Source organism: Echinops telfairi, unplaced genomic scaffold (genome assembly GCF_000313985.2).
Source record: "Echinops telfairi isolate 266 unplaced genomic scaffold, ASM31398v2 ScPeMD7_7457;HRSCAF=8495, whole genome shotgun sequence".
In the NCBI taxonomy this organism is placed as follows: domain Eukaryota; kingdom Metazoa; phylum Chordata; class Mammalia; order Afrosoricida; family Tenrecidae; genus Echinops; species Echinops telfairi.
The window spans coordinates 38,724,667-38,730,146 of record NW_022111357.1 but is presented as its reverse complement, the minus strand read 5'-3'; the positions used below and the strand labels follow the sequence as shown (position 1 = coordinate 38,730,146).

General features: G+C 57.6%; 1 protein-coding gene across 1 annotated transcript in view; it reads right to left on the bottom strand.

Moving 5' to 3' along the window:
• The window catches only part of PLEKHG5 (pleckstrin homology and RhoGEF domain containing G5), a 43,447-nt gene extending 39,447 nt beyond the window's left edge, over positions 1-4,000 (bottom strand). The window contains exon 1 of the mRNA XM_045299010.1: positions 3,958-4,000. The gene's annotated coding sequence lies outside the window, so the exon portion shown is untranslated. The remainder of the gene's footprint in view (positions 1-3,957) is intronic.
• Between the last annotated feature and the right edge of the window lie 1,480 nt (positions 4,001-5,480).

Here is a 5,480-nt window from a genome sequence, read left to right as displayed (position 1 = left end):
ACCCTGTGGCACAGGAGTCGGCTGTGAGTCCGAACCCACTCACAGCAACAGGGGCGTGTGTGCTCCGCGGTATTTCATGTGGGGGACGCAGGGAGGCCTCTGATTCCACATCCTGATTCCCATTTTTCCTGGCATCTCGCACCCAGGGGCCGGGGGCTCTGTTAGACACACAACTGTGAGCAGAGTCCACCAGCACCTTGTCCTGTCCCTCCAGGCCCTTCCTAACGCCACCCTTTCATGTGGAGGTGACATTATTTTCGTTGCTACTTCCTCACTGGCGTTTTGCTACTGTGATGAACTGGGTGACCCCTGTGAAAGGGTCGTTTGACTCCCAAAAGGGTCGAGACCCACAGGTTGAGAACGGCTGCTGCAGGGGCTTAATCCCACTGGCTGGGTCTGCTCATCTAGAAAATGGGGTCGACAGGAGAACTCTACCTCATCCTGGGGCCTGGGACATGGGAACATTCCAGAAGGGCTCCTCACCCCACCCAGAGCCCCCAGGCGAAGCCGAGAGGGCTGGGAGGGCTTGTGTGAAGAGGGACAGAGGGACAGGGGGTGCAGAGACAGAGCTCTGTCTGCAACCTCCCTCCTACAGCTCCTCCAACCTGGCACCCACTACCACTGCCCGTTTCCAATTGTCTGTGCCAAGCTGCCCCTGCTGCCCCAGGGCTCTCACTGTCCTCGGGGTCCCCAGTCAGCCTCTCCTGCTTGTTGGTTGGCTCCCAGAGAGGTTCCGGTCCCCACACCGCTGAGGGTCTACACTGACAGGGGTGGGTGCCTGGTGGACAGCCTAGGAGCCTCCTGAAGCCCCGTCCCAGGACGAGGGGAGGGCCCACCTACCCCTGAGGTCCTCCATGATGTCCAGGCTGGAGCTCCAGGAGAAGCGCTCCGCAGAGCCCGGCTCCAGCTCGCCCAGGGCGGCGGGCAGGGCCTCCAGCTCGTAGGCACCCCGCTTCTTCCAGTACAGAAACATGCTGGGCCCGGGGAGGGGACAGGGGGCCCCCGCCCGCCCGCCCAGCCCTCTCTGGTGCCCTCAGCGGCTGGGCAGCCGAGGCCCTGGCTGCTGCTGGTTCAGGGGGCATGAGGGTTGCAGGGACCACTGGGGCTGGCCCTCGCTGGGGGAGGAAGCATCCTGGGAGCGGCCAGGGGCCTCGCTGCTGACCAATGGCCAGGGTCCGGCCCCACACAAAGCGCCTTTCTTCCCCTCCCACAGACATTTTACAAATGTCGCTTTCCCGGCCCCCTGGAGCCCCCGCCAGGAGATGGGCTGACTTCTGGGGACGGCAGCGGCCCGGAAAAGAGTCTGATTGTTCTGTGGCCTCTTTGCGAAGATAGGTTTTCCGAGAAGAAAAATGGACTGCCCCAGGAGCAATTCCAGGCCCCCACCCTTGACCCTTGACCCGGCCAGACCCCTGCAGGAGTTCGCAATGAGGAGTAGACGCCCCCATGGGGGGACTGTGAGATGCCCCCCAAAGCTTCTTTGCCACTGGACCCCTCCCAGGAAGTGAGAGGCTCACCACTGCAGCCCTGGGTGCCAAGGCCCCCAAATGATGGCTCCAGGGGAGTCATTGGGGTCAGAGGGCAGCAGCTGCAGCCAGGCCCACTCTCAGGGGTCTCTCCCTTCCCTGGCCTGGCCACAGCCCCTAACTCGGCTCCTTCCTCAGACCAGCACTCATGAGGTGGCGGTGCCGTGCAGAAGCCCAGAGCAGGTTGAGCCCTGTGGCCATCCCTCACCCCCCCTCTGTGTGGTGGACACAAGGGTGGATGGCAGAGGTAAGGGACAGCTCAGAGCCACCCCACCAAAGGAATCAGGGGAAGGGTAAAAAGCAGGGTGCATGAGGAGCTGACACTAAGGGCTCAAGTAGAGAGAAAATATTTTGAAAATGACGATGGCAACATCGGACAAATGTGCTTGACACAGTGGCTGGCTGGCTCGATTGTGATAAGAGCTGTAGGAGTCCTCAATAAAAAGATTTTTTTTAAAAAGCAGATCGCAAACTACAAACCAGGGACCATGTTTATCAAGGTAGAAAATAAAAACAAAAAGCAGCGGCCACTTTTCTGGGGGAGACCCCATCTTGTCCCTGTTGCTATGGACCTGCCTCTATCACTATGGGTATCTGCAATGGAGGTGGGCATTGTGCCTACGGCACAGATGCTCAGCTGAAGAGTAGAGCTACCCTTGAACTTGAGCGCTCAAGGCTGTCGGTCTCCAAAACCACATCACCGGCCTGAGCACCACCCACCTGGGGCAGGGCCTTGCTGGAACCCAGACCTGTAAGGGTTGAAGGGCACCTGTAGAACCCCCCACCAGCTGGACCCCCCACCAGCTTCCTCTGCTGAGGCTAAAGGAGCTAATGTAGGGGAGCTTAGCTTCATAGGGCAAGCCTAGGTAGGGGGCTAACAGCATCAGGCTCTGCCGTCTTGGGGGTTTAGAGGGGTCACCCTGTGGTTGTGGCAGGTAGGGGTGGTCCTCTAGGCAGCCTGCTGAGGTCCCAAGAGGCCCTGGCATCATTAAAACCATAGGCCTGCCTGCCGGCCACCCTCCTCCCCAGCTTGGGCCAGGGCCAGACAAATGCAGGCCCCGTGGTCCTGGGCACTGGCACCACATGGCTGGACTGAGGCCCACGCAAGTTTGGGGGCGCCCTGGGCTCACATCCATAGGGCACCTGGCCAGCCGGGGATGTCAAACCTAGCCGGGAAGTCAGCTGACCCATGGCCAGACCAGCCATCATGTCTGCAATACACGCCCGCTTGGGGCCAGGGCGGCAGAGCCAGGAGTTCTGGTGTAGCCAGCTGCTCCCAGCCATTCTTCATCTGGGCCTCGCCACCTGGTTAAGAAGTCAGGACAGCTCTGCCCAGAAAGGAGAGGAGGGCAAAGGATGGTTCTGACCCTAGCTTTGGGTTACTACAGGAGCCCCCTCCCCCTACACGCACCTGCCTGAGAAGACCCCACTCCAGCTGGGGCTTGAAGGCTGGGCCTGAGGGAGGGAGAGCAGCAGGGACTCCAGTGTCTAGCACCCTATAGGCTGCAGACAGAGGGGCAGGCCTTGCCTCGTCCGGCTCACTCAGGGAGAAGCTGATCCTGCAGCTCACTTCGTTGCTCTCTCACGCCTGCCATCTCCCTGCCGCTACGCACTTGCCTGGCAATTCTCCCTCCAAGGAGGCCTTCCTCATTCTCTTCTGTTCAGTCTTGAGGTTCCCCCACCCCCACCCGCACCACGCAGGAGGGTTGAGCAGGCTCCTGAGATGCTCTGGGATTCCCAGGAGGCAGTGGGTGTCAAGGGCAGGTGGCCACACATGGGTCTTTTACTGGGTGGGGCCTGAAGAAAAAGAAATGGTCCCTCAGTGATGTAAGTAGTGGGCTCTAGACTACTCACCCGAAGGTTGGCTGTTCAAACCCACCCAGGGGCGTCATGAGAGCGAGGGCCGGTGATCTATTTCGGAAAAGACTGTAGCCCGGAAAAGCCTGGGCAGGCGTTCTAGTCTGACACACGTGGGCCACCATGAGTCAGAATCAGCTCACTGTCAATAGGCTGGAGGCAGGGAATTCTCCAAGGATGAGGCTTCATCCCTCTGAGACAGCTGGGCGGGGGACCGGGAGGGGGGGTCAGGTCTGACTTGCCTTCTGCTGTGGCCCCAGCATGGGACACAGAGTAACGAGGTGGAGCCCACTGCTGTCTATACATCAGTGCATGAGGCAGGTACTGCCAGCCCCACAACAGAGCGAAGCTGAGACCAGGCCTTGGAATGTGCCCAGGGCCACACAGAGCTAGGAAGAGAGGGGTGTTGAGTCTGAACCCCAAAGCCACTGCCCCCCTGCATGCCTGGCTCTTGGTGATAGGCACCCACGAAGTAGACAAACCAGAAAACCCCTGCAGGGACAGATGAGATCCCAAGGCTGGGGAGAGGAGGGCGGTCCAGAGCCAGAAGCTGGCCTCCGAAGCGCCAGCCTACCTGTGTGACTCCGGGAAGGTCCGTAGGGAGATCAATTGCACCCTCCTTTACAGCAGCTGTTCAGGGTGGGGAGCCTGGACATGGGGCAGGGACACCCAGAGGATTGTCTCTTATCCCCTTGCCAGCTCCCGTGGCGCCTCCTGCACCAGGCAAGCACACCCTGCTTTGAGACTGGAATCACCTCCTCCGTCCGGCGCCCAGCAGTGGCCCTGGAGGGGTCAAGCTCTCTGCGCACCACAGCTGTTTCCTGGACAGCGGAAGTACCACTTGAGGCCCAAGCAGGCAGTACACGGGGTCCTGCTGAGTAAGGACCCAAAAGAGGAAGAGGAGCAGGTGGCAGGCATCGCCATGGACCTCCTGCTGACCATGGAACCCAGGCCTTCCAGGAAGCCATAGAGACAAGAGCCCTTGGCCCCTGGGGGCACCTTCTGGCCAAGCTCCAAGGCCAGAAGTCACTGGGTCCCCAGATACTGTGTCCCCTCAGCCAGTCCCGGGCTCTTCCCACTGGCTGGGCCCTGTGCTCCCCGAGGGCAGGCCATTAAGGGACTAGACTTGGTTCAGATTCCTGCCTCTGTCCTCTCAGCTAGACACTCAGGGAACTTCTATAGCTATATTCTGACCCACAGCAACCCTATAGAGCAAGGTAGAACTGCCCCTGTGGATTTCTGAGACTAGACTAGACTAGCTATTCTTTGTAAGGAACAGCTTCTCAAATTTCTCCTAAGGAGTGGCTGGTGATTTTGAACTGCTGACTCTACAGTTAGCAGCCCAACTCGTAAGCACTATACCTCGAGGACTCAAGTGTGTGTGCGCGCGCGCGTGCGCGCACACACACACACACACACACACACACACACACTCTTATTGAGTTAAGTATGGGTTTACATTTTATTTTATTCTTTTTTTAAATAATTTTATTGGGGGATCATATAGCTCTTATCATAATACATACATACATATCAAGCACATTAGCACATTTGTTGCCATCATCATTTTAAAAACATCTTCTTTCTACATGAGCCCTTGGTATCAGCTCCTCATTATTTTCCCTCCCTCCTGAACCCTTGATAATTTATAAGTTGTTACTGTTTTTTCATGTCTTACACCGATTGATGTCTCCCTTCACCCACTTTTCTGTTGTCTGACCCCCCAGGGAGTGAGTTATATGTAGATCATTGTGATCGGTTCCCTCTTTCTCCCCTCACCCTCCTGGTATTGGTACTCTCATTTTTGGTCCCGAGGGGTCTGTCTGTCCTGGATTCTGTGTTGCCAGCTCTTATCTGTACCCATGTACATGCTGTGGTTTAGCTGGATCTGTAAGGTAGAATTGGGATCATGATAGTGGGAGTGGGGGGAGGGAGCATTAAAGAACTAGAGGAAAGTTGTATGTTTCATTGGTGCTACACTGCACCCTGACTGGCTCGTCTCTTCCTTGTGACCCTTCTGTAAGGGGATGTCCAGTTGTCTACAGATGGGTCTCCATTTTGACCTCCTCATTCACATTGATAGGATTTTTGTTCTGG